Source organism: Schistocerca cancellata, unplaced genomic scaffold (genome assembly GCF_023864275.1).
Source record: "Schistocerca cancellata isolate TAMUIC-IGC-003103 unplaced genomic scaffold, iqSchCanc2.1 HiC_scaffold_895, whole genome shotgun sequence".
Classification (NCBI taxonomy): Eukaryota; Metazoa; Arthropoda; class Insecta; order Orthoptera; family Acrididae; genus Schistocerca; species Schistocerca cancellata.
In genome coordinates, this window is record NW_026046905.1 from 53,597 (window position 1) to 68,584 (window position 14,988).

At 53.4% G+C, this 14,988-nt stretch overlaps 43 non-coding genes across 43 annotated transcripts; 22 read left to right on the forward strand and 21 right to left on the reverse strand.

The window, feature by feature from the left end:
- Positions 1 to 416: 416 nt before the first annotated feature.
- Positions 417 to 508, forward strand: Trnai-uau (transfer RNA isoleucine (anticodon UAU)). Its single transcript is given in 2 exon segments — positions 417 to 454; positions 473 to 508. It is a non-coding gene; the product is annotated as a tRNA-Ile (tRNA).
- Positions 509 to 619: 111 nt separating this feature from the next.
- Trnad-guc (transfer RNA aspartic acid (anticodon GUC)) lies at positions 620 to 691 on the forward strand. Its single transcript has one exon. It is a non-coding gene; the product is annotated as a tRNA-Asp (tRNA).
- A 236-nt stretch (positions 692 to 927) lies between these two features.
- On the reverse strand, positions 928 to 999 carry Trnam-cau (transfer RNA methionine (anticodon CAU)). The gene has a single exon. It is a non-coding gene; the product is annotated as a tRNA-Met (tRNA).
- Positions 1,000 to 1,247: 248 nt separating this feature from the next.
- On the reverse strand, positions 1,248 to 1,320 carry Trnar-acg (transfer RNA arginine (anticodon ACG)). The gene has a single exon. It is a non-coding gene; the product is annotated as a tRNA-Arg (tRNA).
- Positions 1,321 to 1,762: 442 nt separating this feature from the next.
- Positions 1,763 to 1,854, forward strand: Trnai-uau (transfer RNA isoleucine (anticodon UAU)). The gene is given in 2 exon segments: positions 1,763 to 1,800; positions 1,819 to 1,854. It is a non-coding gene; the product is annotated as a tRNA-Ile (tRNA).
- Positions 1,855 to 1,965: 111 nt separating this feature from the next.
- Positions 1,966 to 2,037, forward strand: Trnad-guc (transfer RNA aspartic acid (anticodon GUC)). The gene has a single exon. It is a non-coding gene; the product is annotated as a tRNA-Asp (tRNA).
- A 236-nt stretch (positions 2,038 to 2,273) lies between these two features.
- On the reverse strand, positions 2,274 to 2,345 carry Trnam-cau (transfer RNA methionine (anticodon CAU)). Its single transcript has one exon. It is a non-coding gene; the product is annotated as a tRNA-Met (tRNA).
- A 248-nt stretch (positions 2,346 to 2,593) lies between these two features.
- On the reverse strand, positions 2,594 to 2,666 carry Trnar-acg (transfer RNA arginine (anticodon ACG)). Its single transcript has one exon. It is a non-coding gene; the product is annotated as a tRNA-Arg (tRNA).
- A 442-nt stretch (positions 2,667 to 3,108) lies between these two features.
- Trnai-uau (transfer RNA isoleucine (anticodon UAU)) lies at positions 3,109 to 3,200 on the forward strand. The gene is given in 2 exon segments: positions 3,109 to 3,146; positions 3,165 to 3,200. It is a non-coding gene; the product is annotated as a tRNA-Ile (tRNA).
- Positions 3,201 to 3,311: 111 nt separating this feature from the next.
- On the forward strand, positions 3,312 to 3,383 carry Trnad-guc (transfer RNA aspartic acid (anticodon GUC)). The gene has a single exon. It is a non-coding gene; the product is annotated as a tRNA-Asp (tRNA).
- A 236-nt stretch (positions 3,384 to 3,619) lies between these two features.
- Trnam-cau (transfer RNA methionine (anticodon CAU)) lies at positions 3,620 to 3,691 on the reverse strand. Its single transcript has one exon. It is a non-coding gene; the product is annotated as a tRNA-Met (tRNA).
- Positions 3,692 to 3,939: 248 nt separating this feature from the next.
- Positions 3,940 to 4,012, reverse strand: Trnar-acg (transfer RNA arginine (anticodon ACG)). The gene has a single exon. It is a non-coding gene; the product is annotated as a tRNA-Arg (tRNA).
- A 442-nt stretch (positions 4,013 to 4,454) lies between these two features.
- Trnai-uau (transfer RNA isoleucine (anticodon UAU)) lies at positions 4,455 to 4,546 on the forward strand. Its single transcript is given in 2 exon segments — positions 4,455 to 4,492; positions 4,511 to 4,546. It is a non-coding gene; the product is annotated as a tRNA-Ile (tRNA).
- Positions 4,547 to 4,657: 111 nt separating this feature from the next.
- Trnad-guc (transfer RNA aspartic acid (anticodon GUC)) lies at positions 4,658 to 4,729 on the forward strand. The gene has a single exon. It is a non-coding gene; the product is annotated as a tRNA-Asp (tRNA).
- A 236-nt stretch (positions 4,730 to 4,965) lies between these two features.
- Trnam-cau (transfer RNA methionine (anticodon CAU)) lies at positions 4,966 to 5,037 on the reverse strand. Its single transcript has one exon. It is a non-coding gene; the product is annotated as a tRNA-Met (tRNA).
- Positions 5,038 to 5,285: 248 nt separating this feature from the next.
- Trnar-acg (transfer RNA arginine (anticodon ACG)) lies at positions 5,286 to 5,358 on the reverse strand. Its single transcript has one exon. It is a non-coding gene; the product is annotated as a tRNA-Arg (tRNA).
- Positions 5,359 to 5,800: 442 nt separating this feature from the next.
- Positions 5,801 to 5,892, forward strand: Trnai-uau (transfer RNA isoleucine (anticodon UAU)). Its single transcript is given in 2 exon segments — positions 5,801 to 5,838; positions 5,857 to 5,892. It is a non-coding gene; the product is annotated as a tRNA-Ile (tRNA).
- Positions 5,893 to 6,003: 111 nt separating this feature from the next.
- On the forward strand, positions 6,004 to 6,075 carry Trnad-guc (transfer RNA aspartic acid (anticodon GUC)). The gene has a single exon. It is a non-coding gene; the product is annotated as a tRNA-Asp (tRNA).
- Positions 6,076 to 6,311: 236 nt separating this feature from the next.
- Positions 6,312 to 6,383, reverse strand: Trnam-cau (transfer RNA methionine (anticodon CAU)). The gene has a single exon. It is a non-coding gene; the product is annotated as a tRNA-Met (tRNA).
- Positions 6,384 to 6,631: 248 nt separating this feature from the next.
- Trnar-acg (transfer RNA arginine (anticodon ACG)) lies at positions 6,632 to 6,704 on the reverse strand. Its single transcript has one exon. It is a non-coding gene; the product is annotated as a tRNA-Arg (tRNA).
- A 442-nt stretch (positions 6,705 to 7,146) lies between these two features.
- On the forward strand, positions 7,147 to 7,238 carry Trnai-uau (transfer RNA isoleucine (anticodon UAU)). Its single transcript is given in 2 exon segments — positions 7,147 to 7,184; positions 7,203 to 7,238. It is a non-coding gene; the product is annotated as a tRNA-Ile (tRNA).
- A 111-nt stretch (positions 7,239 to 7,349) lies between these two features.
- Trnad-guc (transfer RNA aspartic acid (anticodon GUC)) lies at positions 7,350 to 7,421 on the forward strand. Its single transcript has one exon. It is a non-coding gene; the product is annotated as a tRNA-Asp (tRNA).
- Positions 7,422 to 7,657: 236 nt separating this feature from the next.
- Trnam-cau (transfer RNA methionine (anticodon CAU)) lies at positions 7,658 to 7,729 on the reverse strand. The gene has a single exon. It is a non-coding gene; the product is annotated as a tRNA-Met (tRNA).
- Positions 7,730 to 7,977: 248 nt separating this feature from the next.
- Trnar-acg (transfer RNA arginine (anticodon ACG)) lies at positions 7,978 to 8,050 on the reverse strand. The gene has a single exon. It is a non-coding gene; the product is annotated as a tRNA-Arg (tRNA).
- A 442-nt stretch (positions 8,051 to 8,492) lies between these two features.
- Trnai-uau (transfer RNA isoleucine (anticodon UAU)) lies at positions 8,493 to 8,584 on the forward strand. The gene is given in 2 exon segments: positions 8,493 to 8,530; positions 8,549 to 8,584. It is a non-coding gene; the product is annotated as a tRNA-Ile (tRNA).
- Positions 8,585 to 8,695: 111 nt separating this feature from the next.
- Trnad-guc (transfer RNA aspartic acid (anticodon GUC)) lies at positions 8,696 to 8,767 on the forward strand. The gene has a single exon. It is a non-coding gene; the product is annotated as a tRNA-Asp (tRNA).
- A 236-nt stretch (positions 8,768 to 9,003) lies between these two features.
- Positions 9,004 to 9,075, reverse strand: Trnam-cau (transfer RNA methionine (anticodon CAU)). Its single transcript has one exon. It is a non-coding gene; the product is annotated as a tRNA-Met (tRNA).
- A 248-nt stretch (positions 9,076 to 9,323) lies between these two features.
- On the reverse strand, positions 9,324 to 9,396 carry Trnar-acg (transfer RNA arginine (anticodon ACG)). Its single transcript has one exon. It is a non-coding gene; the product is annotated as a tRNA-Arg (tRNA).
- Positions 9,397 to 9,838: 442 nt separating this feature from the next.
- On the forward strand, positions 9,839 to 9,930 carry Trnai-uau (transfer RNA isoleucine (anticodon UAU)). The gene is given in 2 exon segments: positions 9,839 to 9,876; positions 9,895 to 9,930. It is a non-coding gene; the product is annotated as a tRNA-Ile (tRNA).
- Positions 9,931 to 10,041: 111 nt separating this feature from the next.
- On the forward strand, positions 10,042 to 10,113 carry Trnad-guc (transfer RNA aspartic acid (anticodon GUC)). Its single transcript has one exon. It is a non-coding gene; the product is annotated as a tRNA-Asp (tRNA).
- A 236-nt stretch (positions 10,114 to 10,349) lies between these two features.
- On the reverse strand, positions 10,350 to 10,421 carry Trnam-cau (transfer RNA methionine (anticodon CAU)). The gene has a single exon. It is a non-coding gene; the product is annotated as a tRNA-Met (tRNA).
- Positions 10,422 to 10,669: 248 nt separating this feature from the next.
- On the reverse strand, positions 10,670 to 10,742 carry Trnar-acg (transfer RNA arginine (anticodon ACG)). Its single transcript has one exon. It is a non-coding gene; the product is annotated as a tRNA-Arg (tRNA).
- Positions 10,743 to 11,184: 442 nt separating this feature from the next.
- Trnai-uau (transfer RNA isoleucine (anticodon UAU)) lies at positions 11,185 to 11,276 on the forward strand. Its single transcript is given in 2 exon segments — positions 11,185 to 11,222; positions 11,241 to 11,276. It is a non-coding gene; the product is annotated as a tRNA-Ile (tRNA).
- Positions 11,277 to 11,387: 111 nt separating this feature from the next.
- Positions 11,388 to 11,459, forward strand: Trnad-guc (transfer RNA aspartic acid (anticodon GUC)). The gene has a single exon. It is a non-coding gene; the product is annotated as a tRNA-Asp (tRNA).
- Positions 11,460 to 12,017: 558 nt separating this feature from the next.
- On the reverse strand, positions 12,018 to 12,090 carry Trnar-acg (transfer RNA arginine (anticodon ACG)). The gene has a single exon. It is a non-coding gene; the product is annotated as a tRNA-Arg (tRNA).
- Positions 12,091 to 12,530: 440 nt separating this feature from the next.
- Positions 12,531 to 12,622, forward strand: Trnai-uau (transfer RNA isoleucine (anticodon UAU)). Its single transcript is given in 2 exon segments — positions 12,531 to 12,568; positions 12,587 to 12,622. It is a non-coding gene; the product is annotated as a tRNA-Ile (tRNA).
- Positions 12,623 to 12,733: 111 nt separating this feature from the next.
- Trnad-guc (transfer RNA aspartic acid (anticodon GUC)) lies at positions 12,734 to 12,805 on the forward strand. Its single transcript has one exon. It is a non-coding gene; the product is annotated as a tRNA-Asp (tRNA).
- A 236-nt stretch (positions 12,806 to 13,041) lies between these two features.
- On the reverse strand, positions 13,042 to 13,113 carry Trnam-cau (transfer RNA methionine (anticodon CAU)). Its single transcript has one exon. It is a non-coding gene; the product is annotated as a tRNA-Met (tRNA).
- A 248-nt stretch (positions 13,114 to 13,361) lies between these two features.
- Trnar-acg (transfer RNA arginine (anticodon ACG)) lies at positions 13,362 to 13,434 on the reverse strand. Its single transcript has one exon. It is a non-coding gene; the product is annotated as a tRNA-Arg (tRNA).
- Positions 13,435 to 13,876: 442 nt separating this feature from the next.
- On the forward strand, positions 13,877 to 13,968 carry Trnai-uau (transfer RNA isoleucine (anticodon UAU)). The gene is given in 2 exon segments: positions 13,877 to 13,914; positions 13,933 to 13,968. It is a non-coding gene; the product is annotated as a tRNA-Ile (tRNA).
- Positions 13,969 to 14,079: 111 nt separating this feature from the next.
- Positions 14,080 to 14,151, forward strand: Trnad-guc (transfer RNA aspartic acid (anticodon GUC)). Its single transcript has one exon. It is a non-coding gene; the product is annotated as a tRNA-Asp (tRNA).
- A 236-nt stretch (positions 14,152 to 14,387) lies between these two features.
- Trnam-cau (transfer RNA methionine (anticodon CAU)) lies at positions 14,388 to 14,459 on the reverse strand. Its single transcript has one exon. It is a non-coding gene; the product is annotated as a tRNA-Met (tRNA).
- A 248-nt stretch (positions 14,460 to 14,707) lies between these two features.
- Trnar-acg (transfer RNA arginine (anticodon ACG)) lies at positions 14,708 to 14,780 on the reverse strand. The gene has a single exon. It is a non-coding gene; the product is annotated as a tRNA-Arg (tRNA).
- Positions 14,781 to 14,988: the final 208 nt, after the last annotated feature.

A 14,988-nucleotide genomic window follows, 5' to 3' on the forward strand; every position in this document is an offset into this window, starting at 1 on the left:
GGGTACACATCGCAGAGCAACGTGTTCTCCGTGGCTCGGCAACTGCGTGTCGTCCACTGACAACGGCGGCGCGGCCACTCTGGTCTTCCGCACTCTGCAGGGAGCTGCCAAGGAAGGCATCTCTCCTCCAGCTGCTCGGCCACGGTGCGCCTGCATAGCTTAGAGCTTGCCACACATCTGCCCTCGCTGTTGGACAGGTAGCAGAAGGCAAGGCGCGCGTTTTTCTGCAATTTTTCGGTGATGACAAGCGGTTGATATGCTTGTAAGTGTAGCATATGAAACAAGAATCGTATGAAGCATCCGTAGCCAGGTGCTAAAGTCGCAGTATGGCCGCAGGTGACGGTCGTATGATGGGTCTGTAGCCACAACAGGTTGGCAGCAAAGCAAATACCGCTAACTGAAAGCACCCTGCTGTAGCCCCAGTGGCGCAATTGGTTAGCGCACGGTACTTATAAGGCAGTAGCCGTGAGCAATGCCGGGGTTGTGAGTTCGAGCCTCACCTGGGGCATACTTTTATTTCGTAGCAGCTGACTCTGAAAGCATCGGGACGCTAGATTTGAGATGAATCACCTACTTGAGAAGAATAAGTGTGCGTGCGTTGTGCGTGTCGTTTGCGTATTCCTCGGTAGTATAGTGGTTAGTATCCCCGCCTGTCACGCGGGAGACCGGGGTTCGATTCCCCGCCGGGGAGGTGCGATTTTTATATCGCGAAAGTTGCACGTGTGGCCCGATAGGACATTAACGTTGTGATCGAGAAATGTAGTTGCTGCAGAATCGCAAGAAACTCTGCGTCTTAGGAAGTGTTTCTCGTATTCTCCACACGACGTCGTCATCGTTTCAGAACTTACAGGGTTTGCTGTTGACGCTGGGTCAGCGCACCCCAGGCTTAATGATCGAGCTCGAAGCACACAAGAAAAGGAATAATTTTAGCAGAGCGTGGTTTCGATCCACGGACCTCTGGGTTATGGGCCCAGCACGCTTCCACTGCGCCACTCTGCTGCGTGACGTGGGATACTTGGAAAAGCGTTGTCAGCGTCGCGTACCGTTTAATTAACTGTGCAACATCTCTCAGCTTGACTTGTCTCGACTTTGCTCGACTGACGCTACGCTGACGCTTGCACGAAGCGATATTTACCACGATCGTCTCGAGATGCAGCTGCGAGATGCTCAGGATTGACATTGCACTCCACGCAGGTGGAAACATTCGAATGCACTGCCTAGCTACGCGCCCGCAACTAACAAAATGCCGACCCTGCCAAGATTCGAACCTGGAATCTTCTGATCCGTAGTCAGACGCGTTATCCGTTGCGCCACAGGGCCACTGTTCGTCTTTCGTCATATGACGCGGGTACACATCGCAGAGCAACGTGTTCTCCGTGGCTCGGCAACTGCGTGTCGTCCACTGACAACGGCGGCGCGGCCACTCTGGTCTTCCGCACTCTGCAGGGAGCTGCCAAGGAAGGCATCTCTCCTCCAGCTGCTCGGCCACGGTGCGCCTGCATAGCTTAGAGCTTGCCACACATCTGCCCTCGCTGTTGGACAGGTAGCAGAAGGCAAGGCGCGCGTTTTTCTGCAATTTTTCGGTGATGACAAGCGGTTGATATGCTTGTAAGTGTAGCATATGAAACAAGAATCGTATGAAGCATCCGTAGCCAGGTGCTAAAGTCGCAGTATGGCCGCAGGTGACGGTCGTATGATGGGTCTGTAGCCACAACAGGTTGGCAGCAAAGCAAATACCGCTAACTGAAAGCACCCTGCTGTAGCCCCAGTGGCGCAATTGGTTAGCGCACGGTACTTATAAGGCAGTAGCCGTGAGCAATGCCGGGGTTGTGAGTTCGAGCCTCACCTGGGGCATACTTTTATTTCGTAGCAGCTGACTCTGAAAGCATCGGGACGCTAGATTTGAGATGAATCACCTACTTGAGAAGAATAAGTGTGCGTGCGTTGTGCGTGTCGTTTGCGTATTCCTCGGTAGTATAGTGGTTAGTATCCCCGCCTGTCACGCGGGAGACCGGGGTTCGATTCCCCGCCGGGGAGGTGCGATTTTTATATCGCGAAAGTTGCACGTGTGGCCCGATAGGACATTAACGTTGTGATCGAGAAATGTAGTTGCTGCAGAATCGCAAGAAACTCTGCGTCTTAGGAAGTGTTTCTCGTATTCTCCACACGACGTCGTCATCGTTTCAGAACTTACAGGGTTTGCTGTTGACGCTGGGTCAGCGCACCCCAGGCTTAATGATCGAGCTCGAAGCACACAAGAAAAGGAATAATTTTAGCAGAGCGTGGTTTCGATCCACGGACCTCTGGGTTATGGGCCCAGCACGCTTCCACTGCGCCACTCTGCTGCGTGACGTGGGATACTTGGAAAAGCGTTGTCAGCGTCGCGTACCGTTTAATTAACTGTGCAACATCTCTCAGCTTGACTTGTCTCGACTTTGCTCGACTGACGCTACGCTGACGCTTGCACGAAGCGATATTTACCACGATCGTCTCGAGATGCAGCTGCGAGATGCTCAGGATTGACATTGCACTCCACGCAGGTGGAAACATTCGAATGCACTGCCTAGCTACGCGCCCGCAACTAACAAAATGCCGACCCTGCCAAGATTCGAACCTGGAATCTTCTGATCCGTAGTCAGACGCGTTATCCGTTGCGCCACAGGGCCACTGTTCGTCTTTCGTCATATGACGCGGGTACACATCGCAGAGCAACGTGTTCTCCGTGGCTCGGCAACTGCGTGTCGTCCACTGACAACGGCGGCGCGGCCACTCTGGTCTTCCGCACTCTGCAGGGAGCTGCCAAGGAAGGCATCTCTCCTCCAGCTGCTCGGCCACGGTGCGCCTGCATAGCTTAGAGCTTGCCACACATCTGCCCTCGCTGTTGGACAGGTAGCAGAAGGCAAGGCGCGCGTTTTTCTGCAATTTTTCGGTGATGACAAGCGGTTGATATGCTTGTAAGTGTAGCATATGAAACAAGAATCGTATGAAGCATCCGTAGCCAGGTGCTAAAGTCGCAGTATGGCCGCAGGTGACGGTCGTATGATGGGTCTGTAGCCACAACAGGTTGGCAGCAAAGCAAATACCGCTAACTGAAAGCACCCTGCTGTAGCCCCAGTGGCGCAATTGGTTAGCGCACGGTACTTATAAGGCAGTAGCCGTGAGCAATGCCGGGGTTGTGAGTTCGAGCCTCACCTGGGGCATACTTTTATTTCGTAGCAGCTGACTCTGAAAGCATCGGGACGCTAGATTTGAGATGAATCACCTACTTGAGAAGAATAAGTGTGCGTGCGTTGTGCGTGTCGTTTGCGTATTCCTCGGTAGTATAGTGGTTAGTATCCCCGCCTGTCACGCGGGAGACCGGGGTTCGATTCCCCGCCGGGGAGGTGCGATTTTTATATCGCGAAAGTTGCACGTGTGGCCCGATAGGACATTAACGTTGTGATCGAGAAATGTAGTTGCTGCAGAATCGCAAGAAACTCTGCGTCTTAGGAAGTGTTTCTCGTATTCTCCACACGACGTCGTCATCGTTTCAGAACTTACAGGGTTTGCTGTTGACGCTGGGTCAGCGCACCCCAGGCTTAATGATCGAGCTCGAAGCACACAAGAAAAGGAATAATTTTAGCAGAGCGTGGTTTCGATCCACGGACCTCTGGGTTATGGGCCCAGCACGCTTCCACTGCGCCACTCTGCTGCGTGACGTGGGATACTTGGAAAAGCGTTGTCAGCGTCGCGTACCGTTTAATTAACTGTGCAACATCTCTCAGCTTGACTTGTCTCGACTTTGCTCGACTGACGCTACGCTGACGCTTGCACGAAGCGATATTTACCACGATCGTCTCGAGATGCAGCTGCGAGATGCTCAGGATTGACATTGCACTCCACGCAGGTGGAAACATTCGAATGCACTGCCTAGCTACGCGCCCGCAACTAACAAAATGCCGACCCTGCCAAGATTCGAACCTGGAATCTTCTGATCCGTAGTCAGACGCGTTATCCGTTGCGCCACAGGGCCACTGTTCGTCTTTCGTCATATGACGCGGGTACACATCGCAGAGCAACGTGTTCTCCGTGGCTCGGCAACTGCGTGTCGTCCACTGACAACGGCGGCGCGGCCACTCTGGTCTTCCGCACTCTGCAGGGAGCTGCCAAGGAAGGCATCTCTCCTCCAGCTGCTCGGCCACGGTGCGCCTGCATAGCTTAGAGCTTGCCACACATCTGCCCTCGCTGTTGGACAGGTAGCAGAAGGCAAGGCGCGCGTTTTTCTGCAATTTTTCGGTGATGACAAGCGGTTGATATGCTTGTAAGTGTAGCATATGAAACAAGAATCGTATGAAGCATCCGTAGCCAGGTGCTAAAGTCGCAGTATGGCCGCAGGTGACGGTCGTATGATGGGTCTGTAGCCACAACAGGTTGGCAGCAAAGCAAATACCGCTAACTGAAAGCACCCTGCTGTAGCCCCAGTGGCGCAATTGGTTAGCGCACGGTACTTATAAGGCAGTAGCCGTGAGCAATGCCGGGGTTGTGAGTTCGAGCCTCACCTGGGGCATACTTTTATTTCGTAGCAGCTGACTCTGAAAGCATCGGGACGCTAGATTTGAGATGAATCACCTACTTGAGAAGAATAAGTGTGCGTGCGTTGTGCGTGTCGTTTGCGTATTCCTCGGTAGTATAGTGGTTAGTATCCCCGCCTGTCACGCGGGAGACCGGGGTTCGATTCCCCGCCGGGGAGGTGCGATTTTTATATCGCGAAAGTTGCACGTGTGGCCCGATAGGACATTAACGTTGTGATCGAGAAATGTAGTTGCTGCAGAATCGCAAGAAACTCTGCGTCTTAGGAAGTGTTTCTCGTATTCTCCACACGACGTCGTCATCGTTTCAGAACTTACAGGGTTTGCTGTTGACGCTGGGTCAGCGCACCCCAGGCTTAATGATCGAGCTCGAAGCACACAAGAAAAGGAATAATTTTAGCAGAGCGTGGTTTCGATCCACGGACCTCTGGGTTATGGGCCCAGCACGCTTCCACTGCGCCACTCTGCTGCGTGACGTGGGATACTTGGAAAAGCGTTGTCAGCGTCGCGTACCGTTTAATTAACTGTGCAACATCTCTCAGCTTGACTTGTCTCGACTTTGCTCGACTGACGCTACGCTGACGCTTGCACGAAGCGATATTTACCACGATCGTCTCGAGATGCAGCTGCGAGATGCTCAGGATTGACATTGCACTCCACGCAGGTGGAAACATTCGAATGCACTGCCTAGCTACGCGCCCGCAACTAACAAAATGCCGACCCTGCCAAGATTCGAACCTGGAATCTTCTGATCCGTAGTCAGACGCGTTATCCGTTGCGCCACAGGGCCACTGTTCGTCTTTCGTCATATGACGCGGGTACACATCGCAGAGCAACGTGTTCTCCGTGGCTCGGCAACTGCGTGTCGTCCACTGACAACGGCGGCGCGGCCACTCTGGTCTTCCGCACTCTGCAGGGAGCTGCCAAGGAAGGCATCTCTCCTCCAGCTGCTCGGCCACGGTGCGCCTGCATAGCTTAGAGCTTGCCACACATCTGCCCTCGCTGTTGGACAGGTAGCAGAAGGCAAGGCGCGCGTTTTTCTGCAATTTTTCGGTGATGACAAGCGGTTGATATGCTTGTAAGTGTAGCATATGAAACAAGAATCGTATGAAGCATCCGTAGCCAGGTGCTAAAGTCGCAGTATGGCCGCAGGTGACGGTCGTATGATGGGTCTGTAGCCACAACAGGTTGGCAGCAAAGCAAATACCGCTAACTGAAAGCACCCTGCTGTAGCCCCAGTGGCGCAATTGGTTAGCGCACGGTACTTATAAGGCAGTAGCCGTGAGCAATGCCGGGGTTGTGAGTTCGAGCCTCACCTGGGGCATACTTTTATTTCGTAGCAGCTGACTCTGAAAGCATCGGGACGCTAGATTTGAGATGAATCACCTACTTGAGAAGAATAAGTGTGCGTGCGTTGTGCGTGTCGTTTGCGTATTCCTCGGTAGTATAGTGGTTAGTATCCCCGCCTGTCACGCGGGAGACCGGGGTTCGATTCCCCGCCGGGGAGGTGCGATTTTTATATCGCGAAAGTTGCACGTGTGGCCCGATAGGACATTAACGTTGTGATCGAGAAATGTAGTTGCTGCAGAATCGCAAGAAACTCTGCGTCTTAGGAAGTGTTTCTCGTATTCTCCACACGACGTCGTCATCGTTTCAGAACTTACAGGGTTTGCTGTTGACGCTGGGTCAGCGCACCCCAGGCTTAATGATCGAGCTCGAAGCACACAAGAAAAGGAATAATTTTAGCAGAGCGTGGTTTCGATCCACGGACCTCTGGGTTATGGGCCCAGCACGCTTCCACTGCGCCACTCTGCTGCGTGACGTGGGATACTTGGAAAAGCGTTGTCAGCGTCGCGTACCGTTTAATTAACTGTGCAACATCTCTCAGCTTGACTTGTCTCGACTTTGCTCGACTGACGCTACGCTGACGCTTGCACGAAGCGATATTTACCACGATCGTCTCGAGATGCAGCTGCGAGATGCTCAGGATTGACATTGCACTCCACGCAGGTGGAAACATTCGAATGCACTGCCTAGCTACGCGCCCGCAACTAACAAAATGCCGACCCTGCCAAGATTCGAACCTGGAATCTTCTGATCCGTAGTCAGACGCGTTATCCGTTGCGCCACAGGGCCACTGTTCGTCTTTCGTCATATGACGCGGGTACACATCGCAGAGCAACGTGTTCTCCGTGGCTCGGCAACTGCGTGTCGTCCACTGACAACGGCGGCGCGGCCACTCTGGTCTTCCGCACTCTGCAGGGAGCTGCCAAGGAAGGCATCTCTCCTCCAGCTGCTCGGCCACGGTGCGCCTGCATAGCTTAGAGCTTGCCACACATCTGCCCTCGCTGTTGGACAGGTAGCAGAAGGCAAGGCGCGCGTTTTTCTGCAATTTTTCGGTGATGACAAGCGGTTGATATGCTTGTAAGTGTAGCATATGAAACAAGAATCGTATGAAGCATCCGTAGCCAGGTGCTAAAGTCGCAGTATGGCCGCAGGTGACGGTCGTATGATGGGTCTGTAGCCACAACAGGTTGGCAGCAAAGCAAATACCGCTAACTGAAAGCACCCTGCTGTAGCCCCAGTGGCGCAATTGGTTAGCGCACGGTACTTATAAGGCAGTAGCCGTGAGCAATGCCGGGGTTGTGAGTTCGAGCCTCACCTGGGGCATACTTTTATTTCGTAGCAGCTGACTCTGAAAGCATCGGGACGCTAGATTTGAGATGAATCACCTACTTGAGAAGAATAAGTGTGCGTGCGTTGTGCGTGTCGTTTGCGTATTCCTCGGTAGTATAGTGGTTAGTATCCCCGCCTGTCACGCGGGAGACCGGGGTTCGATTCCCCGCCGGGGAGGTGCGATTTTTATATCGCGAAAGTTGCACGTGTGGCCCGATAGGACATTAACGTTGTGATCGAGAAATGTAGTTGCTGCAGAATCGCAAGAAACTCTGCGTCTTAGGAAGTGTTTCTCGTATTCTCCACACGACGTCGTCATCGTTTCAGAACTTACAGGGTTTGCTGTTGACGCTGGGTCAGCGCACCCCAGGCTTAATGATCGAGCTCGAAGCACACAAGAAAAGGAATAATTTTAGCAGAGCGTGGTTTCGATCCACGGACCTCTGGGTTATGGGCCCAGCACGCTTCCACTGCGCCACTCTGCTGCGTGACGTGGGATACTTGGAAAAGCGTTGTCAGCGTCGCGTACCGTTTAATTAACTGTGCAACATCTCTCAGCTTGACTTGTCTCGACTTTGCTCGACTGACGCTACGCTGACGCTTGCACGAAGCGATATTTACCACGATCGTCTCGAGATGCAGCTGCGAGATGCTCAGGATTGACATTGCACTCCACGCAGGTGGAAACATTCGAATGCACTGCCTAGCTACGCGCCCGCAACTAACAAAATGCCGACCCTGCCAAGATTCGAACCTGGAATCTTCTGATCCGTAGTCAGACGCGTTATCCGTTGCGCCACAGGGCCACTGTTCGTCTTTCGTCATATGACGCGGGTACACATCGCAGAGCAACGTGTTCTCCGTGGCTCGGCAACTGCGTGTCGTCCACTGACAACGGCGGCGCGGCCACTCTGGTCTTCCGCACTCTGCAGGGAGCTGCCAAGGAAGGCATCTCTCCTCCAGCTGCTCGGCCACGGTGCGCCTGCATAGCTTAGAGCTTGCCACACATCTGCCCTCGCTGTTGGACAGGTAGCAGAAGGCAAGGCGCGCGTTTTTCTGCAATTTTTCGGTGATGACAAGCGGTTGATATGCTTGTAAGTGTAGCATATGAAACAAGAATCGTATGAAGCATCCGTAGCCAGGTGCTAAAGTCGCAGTATGGCCGCAGGTGACGGTCGTATGATGGGTCTGTAGCCACAACAGGTTGGCAGCAAAGCAAATACCGCTAACTGAAAGCACCCTGCTGTAGCCCCAGTGGCGCAATTGGTTAGCGCACGGTACTTATAAGGCAGTAGCCGTGAGCAATGCCGGGGTTGTGAGTTCGAGCCTCACCTGGGGCATACTTTTATTTCGTAGCAGCTGACTCTGAAAGCATCGGGACGCTAGATTTGAGATGAATCACCTACTTGAGAAGAATAAGTGTGCGTGCGTTGTGCGTGTCGTTTGCGTATTCCTCGGTAGTATAGTGGTTAGTATCCCCGCCTGTCACGCGGGAGACCGGGGTTCGATTCCCCGCCGGGGAGGTGCGATTTTTATATCGCGAAAGTTGCACGTGTGGCCCGATAGGACATTAACGTTGTGATCGAGAAATGTAGTTGCTGCAGAATCGCAAGAAACTCTGCGTCTTAGGAAGTGTTTCTCGTATTCTCCACACGACGTCGTCATCGTTTCAGAACTTACAGGGTTTGCTGTTGACGCTGGGTCAGCGCACCCCAGGCTTAATGATCGAGCTCGAAGCACACAAGAAAAGGAATAATTTTAGCAGAGCGTGGTTTCGATCCACGGACCTCTGGGTTATGGGCCCAGCACGCTTCCACTGCGCCACTCTGCTGCGTGACGTGGGATACTTGGAAAAGCGTTGTCAGCGTCGCGTACCGTTTAATTAACTGTGCAACATCTCTCAGCTTGACTTGTCTCGACTTTGCTCGACTGACGCTACGCTGACGCTTGCACGAAGCGATATTTACCACGATCGTCTCGAGATGCAGCTGCGAGATGCTCAGGATTGACATTGCACTCCACGCAGGTGGAAACATTCGAATGCACTGCCTAGCTACGCGCCCGCAACTAACAAAATGCCGACCCTGCCAAGATTCGAACCTGGAATCTTCTGATCCGTAGTCAGACGCGTTATCCGTTGCGCCACAGGGCCACTGTTCGTCTTTCGTCATATGACGCGGGTACACATCGCAGAGCAACGTGTTCTCCGTGGCTCGGCAACTGCGTGTCGTCCACTGACAACGGCGGCGCGGCCACTCTGGTCTTCCGCACTCTGCAGGGAGCTGCCAAGGAAGGCATCTCTCCTCCAGCTGCTCGGCCACGGTGCGCCTGCATAGCTTAGAGCTTGCCACACATCTGCCCTCGCTGTTGGACAGGTAGCAGAAGGCAAGGCGCGCGTTTTTCTGCAATTTTTCGGTGATGACAAGCGGTTGATATGCTTGTAAGTGTAGCATATGAAACAAGAATCGTATGAAGCATCCGTAGCCAGGTGCTAAAGTCGCAGTATGGCCGCAGGTGACGGTCGTATGATGGGTCTGTAGCCACAACAGGTTGGCAGCACAGCAAATACCGCTAACTGAAAGCACCCTGCTGTAGCCCCAGTGGCGCAATTGGTTAGCGCACGGTACTTATAAGGCAGTAGCCGTGAGCAATGCCGGGGTTGTGAGTTCGAGCCTCACCTGGGGCATACTTTTATTTCGTAGCAGCTGACTCTGAAAGCATCGGGACGCTAGATTTGAGATGAATCACCTACTTGAGAAGAATAAGTGTGCGTGCGTTGTGCGTGTCGTTTGCGTATTCCTCGGTAGTATAGTGGTTAGTATCCCCGCCTGTCACGCGGGAGACCGGGGTTCGATTCCCCGCCGGGGAGGTGCGATTTTTATATCGCGAAAGTTGCACGTGTGGCCCGATAGGACATTAACGTTGTGATCGAGAAATGTAGTTGCTGCAGAATCGTAAGAAACTCTGCGTCTTAGGAAGTGTTTCTCGTATTCTCCACACGACGTCGTCATCGTTTCAGAACTTACAGGGTTTGCTGTTGACGCTGGGTCAGCGCACCCCAGGCTTAATGATCGAGCTCGAAGCACACAAGAAAAGGAATAATTTTAGCAGAGCGTGGTTTCGATCCACGGACCTCTGGGTTATGGGCCCAGCACGCTTCCACTGCGCCACTCTGCTGCGTGACGTGGGATACTTGGAAAAGCGTTGTCAGCGTCGCGTACCGTTTAATTAACTGTGCAACATCTCTCAGCTTGACTTGTCTCGACTTTGCTCGACTGACGCTACGCTGACGCTTGCACGAAGCGATATTTACCACGATCGTCTCGAGATGCAGCTGCGAGATGCTCAGGATTGACATTGCACTCCACGCAGGTGGAAACATTCGAATGCACTGCCTAGCTACGCGCCCGCAACTAACAAAATGCCGACCCTGCCAGGATTCGAACCTGGAATCTTCTGATCCGTAGTCAGACGCGTTATCCGTTGCGCCACAGGGCCACTGTTCGTCTTTCGTCATATGACGCGGGTACACATCGCAGAGCAACGTGTTCTCCGTGGCTCGGCAACTGCGTGTCGTCCACTGACAACGGCGGCGCGGCCACTCTGGTCTTCCGCACTCTGCAGGGAGCTGCCAAGGAAGGCATCTCTCCTCCAGCTGCTCGGCCACGGTGCGCCTGCATAGCTTAGAGCTTGCCACACATCTGCCCTCGCTGTTGGACAGGTAGCAGAAGGCAAGGCGCGCGTTTTTCTGCAATTTTTCGGTGATGACAAGCGGTTGATATGCTTGTAAGTGTAGCATATGAAACAAGAATCGTATGAAGCATCCGTAGCCAGGTGCTAAAGTCGCAGTATGGCCGCAGGTGACGGTCGTATGATGGGTCTGTAGCCACAACAGGTTGGCAGCAAAGCAAATACCGCTAACTGAAAGCACCCTGCTGTAGCCCCAGTGGCGCAATTGGTTAGCGCACGGTACTTATAAGGCAGTAGCCGTGAGCAATGCCGGGGTTGTGAGTTCGAGCCTCACCTGGGGCATACTTTTATTTCGTAGCAGCTGACTCTGAAAGCATCGGGACGCTAGATTTGAGATGAATCACCTACTTGAGAAGAATAAGTGTGCGTGCGTTGTGCGTGTCGTTTGCGTATTCCTCGGTAGTATAGTGGTTAGTATCCCCGCCTGTCACGCGGGAGACCGGGGTTCGATTCCCCGCCGGGGAGGTGCGATTTTTATATCGCGAAAGTTGCACGTGTGGCCCGATAGGACATTAACGTTGTGATCGAGAAATGTAGTTGCTGCAGAATCGCAAGAAACTCTGCGTCTTAGGAAGTGTTTCTCGTATTCTCCACACGACGTCGTCATCGTTTCAGAACTTACAGGGTTTGCTGTTGACGCTGGGTCAGCGCACCCCAGGCTTAATGATCGAGCTCGAAGCACACAAGAAAAGGAATAATTTTAGCAGAGCGTGGTTTTCGATCCACGGACCTCTGGGTTATGGGCCCAGCACGCTTCCACTGCGCCACTCTGCTGCGTGACGTGGGATACTTGGAAAAGCGTTGTCAGCGTCGCGTACCGTTTAATTAACTGTGCAACATCTCTCAGCTTGACTTGTCTCGACTTTGCTCGACTGACGCTACGCTGACGCTTGCACGAAGCGATATTTACCACGATCGTCTCGAGATGCAGCTGCGAGATGCTCAGGATTGACATTGCACTCCACGCAGGTGGAAACATTCGAATGCAACTGCCTAGCTACGCGCCCGCAACTAACAAAATGCCGACCCTGCCAGGATTCGAACCTGGAATCTTCTGATCCGTAGTCAGACGCGTTATCCGTTGCGCCACAGGGCCACTGTTCGTCTTTCGTCATATGACGCGGGTACACATCGCAGAGCAACGTGTTCTCCGTGGCTCGGCAACTGCGTGTCGTCCACTGACAACGGCGGCGCGGCCACTCTGGTCTTCCGCACTCTGCAGGGAGCTGCCAGGAAGGCATCTCTCCTCCAGCTGCTCGGCCACGGTGCGCCTGCATAGCTTAGAGCTTGCCACACACTGCCCTCGCTGTTGGACAGGTAGCAGAAGGCAAGGCGCGCGTTTTTCTGCAATTTTTCGGTGATGACAAGCGGTTGATATGCTTGTAAGTGTAGCATATGAAACAAGAATCGTATGAAGCATCCGTAGCCAGGTGCTAAAGTCGCAGTATGGCCGCAGGTGACGGTCGTATGATGGGTCTGTAGCCACAACAGGTTGGCAGCAAAGCAAATACCGCTAACTGAAAGCACCCTGCTGTAGCCCCAGTGGCGCAATTGGTTAGCGCACGGTACTTATAAGGCAGTAGCCGTGAGCAATGCCGGGGTTGTGAGTTCGAGCCTCACCTGGGGCATACTTTTATTTCGTAGCAGCTGACTCTGAAAGCATCGGGACGCTAGATTTGAGATGAATCACCTACTTGAGAAGAATAAGTGTGCGTGCGTTGTGCGTGTCGTTTGCGTATTCCTCGGTAGTATAGTGGTTAGTATCCCCGCCTGTCACGCGGGAGACCGGGGTTCGATTCCCCGCCGGGGAGGTGCGATTTTTATATCGCGAAAGTTGCACGTGTGGCCCGATAGGACATTAACGTTGTGATCGAGAAATGTAGTTGCTGCAGAATCGCAAGAAACTCTGCGTCTTAGGAAGTGTTTCTCGTATTCTCCACACGACGTCGTCATCGTTTCAGAACTTACAGGGTTTGCTGTTGACGCTGGGTCAGCGCACCCCAGGCTTAATGATCGAGCTCGAAGCACACAAGAAAAGGAATAATTTTAGCAGAGCGTGGTTTCGATCCACGGACCTCTGGGTTATGGGCCCAGCACGCTTCCACTGCGCCACTCTGCTGCGTGACGTGGGATACTTGGAAAAGCGTTGTCAGCGTCGCGTACCGTTTAATTAACTGTGCAACATCTCTCAGCTTGACTTGTCTCGACTTTGCTCGACTGACGCTACGCTGACGCTTGCACGAAGCGATATTTACCACGATCGTCTCGAGATGCAGCTGCGAGATGCTCAGGATTGACATTGCACTCCACGCAGGTGGAAACATTCGAATGCACTGCCTAGCTACGCGCCCGCAACTAACAAAATGCCGACCCTGCCAGGATTCGAACCTGGAATCTTCTGATCCGTAGTCAGACGCGTTATCCGTTGCGCCACAGGGCCACTGTTCGTCTTTCGTCATATGACGCGGGTACACATCGCAGAGCAACGTGTTCTCCGTGGCTCGGCAACTGCGTGTCGTCCACTGACAACGGCGGCGCGGCCACTCTGGTCTTCCGCACTCTGCAGGGAGCTGCCAAGGAAGGCATCTCTCCTCCAGCTGCTCGGCCACGGTGCGCCTGCATAGCTTAGAGCTTGCCACACATCTGCCCTCGCTGTTGGACAGGTAGCAGAAGGCAAGGCGCGCGTTTTTCTGCAATTTTTCGGTGATGACAAGCGGTTGATATGCTTGTAAGTGTAGCATATGAAACAAGAATCGTATGAAGCATCCGTAGCCAGGTGCTAAAGTCGCAGTATGGCCGCAGGTGACGGTCGTATGATGGGTCTGTAGCCACAACAGGTTGGCAGCAAAGCAAATACCGCTAACTGAAAGCACCCTGCTGTAGCCCCAGTGGCGCAATTGGTTAGCGCACGGTACTTATAAGGCAGTAGCCGTGAGCAATGCCGGGGTTGTGAGTTCGAGCCTCACCTGGGGCATACTTTTATTTCGTAGCAGCTGACTCTGAAAGCATCGGGACGCTAGATTTGAGATGAATCACCTACTTGAGAAGAATAAGTGTGCGTGCGTTGTGCGTGTCGTTTGCGTATTCCTCGGTAGTATAGTGGTTAGTATCCCCGCCTGTCACGCGGGAGACCGGGGTTCGATTCCCCGCCGGGGAGGTGCGATTTTTATATCGCGAAAGTTGCACGTGTGGCCCGATAGGACATTAACGTTGTGATCGAGAAATGTAGTTGCTGCAGAATCGTAAGAAACTCTGCGTCTTAGGAAGTGTTTCTCGTATTCTCCACACGACGTCGTCATCGTTTCAGAACTTACAGGGTTTGCTGTTGACGCTGGGTCAGCGCACCCCAGGCTTAATGATCGAGCTCGAAGCACACAAGAAAAGGAATAATTTTAGCAGAGCGTGGTTTCGATCCACGGACCTCTGGGTTATGGGCCCAGCACGCTTCCACTGCGCCACTCTGCTGCGTGACGTGGGATACTTGGAAAAGCGTTGTCAGCGTCGCGTACCGTTTAATTAACTGTGCAACATCTCTCAGCTTGACTTGTCTCGACTTTGCTCGACTGACGCTACGCTGACGCTTGCACGAAGCGATATTTACCACGATCGTCTCGAGATGCAGCTGCGAGATGCTCAGGATTGACATTGCACTCCACGCAGGTGGAAACATTCGAATGCACTGCCTAGCTACGCGCCCGCAACTAACAAAATGCCGACCCTGCCAAGATTCGAACCTGGAATCTTCTGATCCGTAGTCAGACGCGTTATCCGTTGCGCCACAGGGCCACTGTTCGTCTTTCGTCATATGACGCGGGTACACATCGCAGAGCAACGTGTTCTCCGTGGCTCGGCAACTGCGTGTCGTCCACTGACAACGGCGGCGCGGCCACTCTGGTCTTCCGCACTCTGCAGGGAGCTGCCAAGGAAGGCATCTCTCCTCCAGCTGCTCGGCCACGGTGCGCCTGCATAGCTTAGAGCTTGCCACACATCTGCC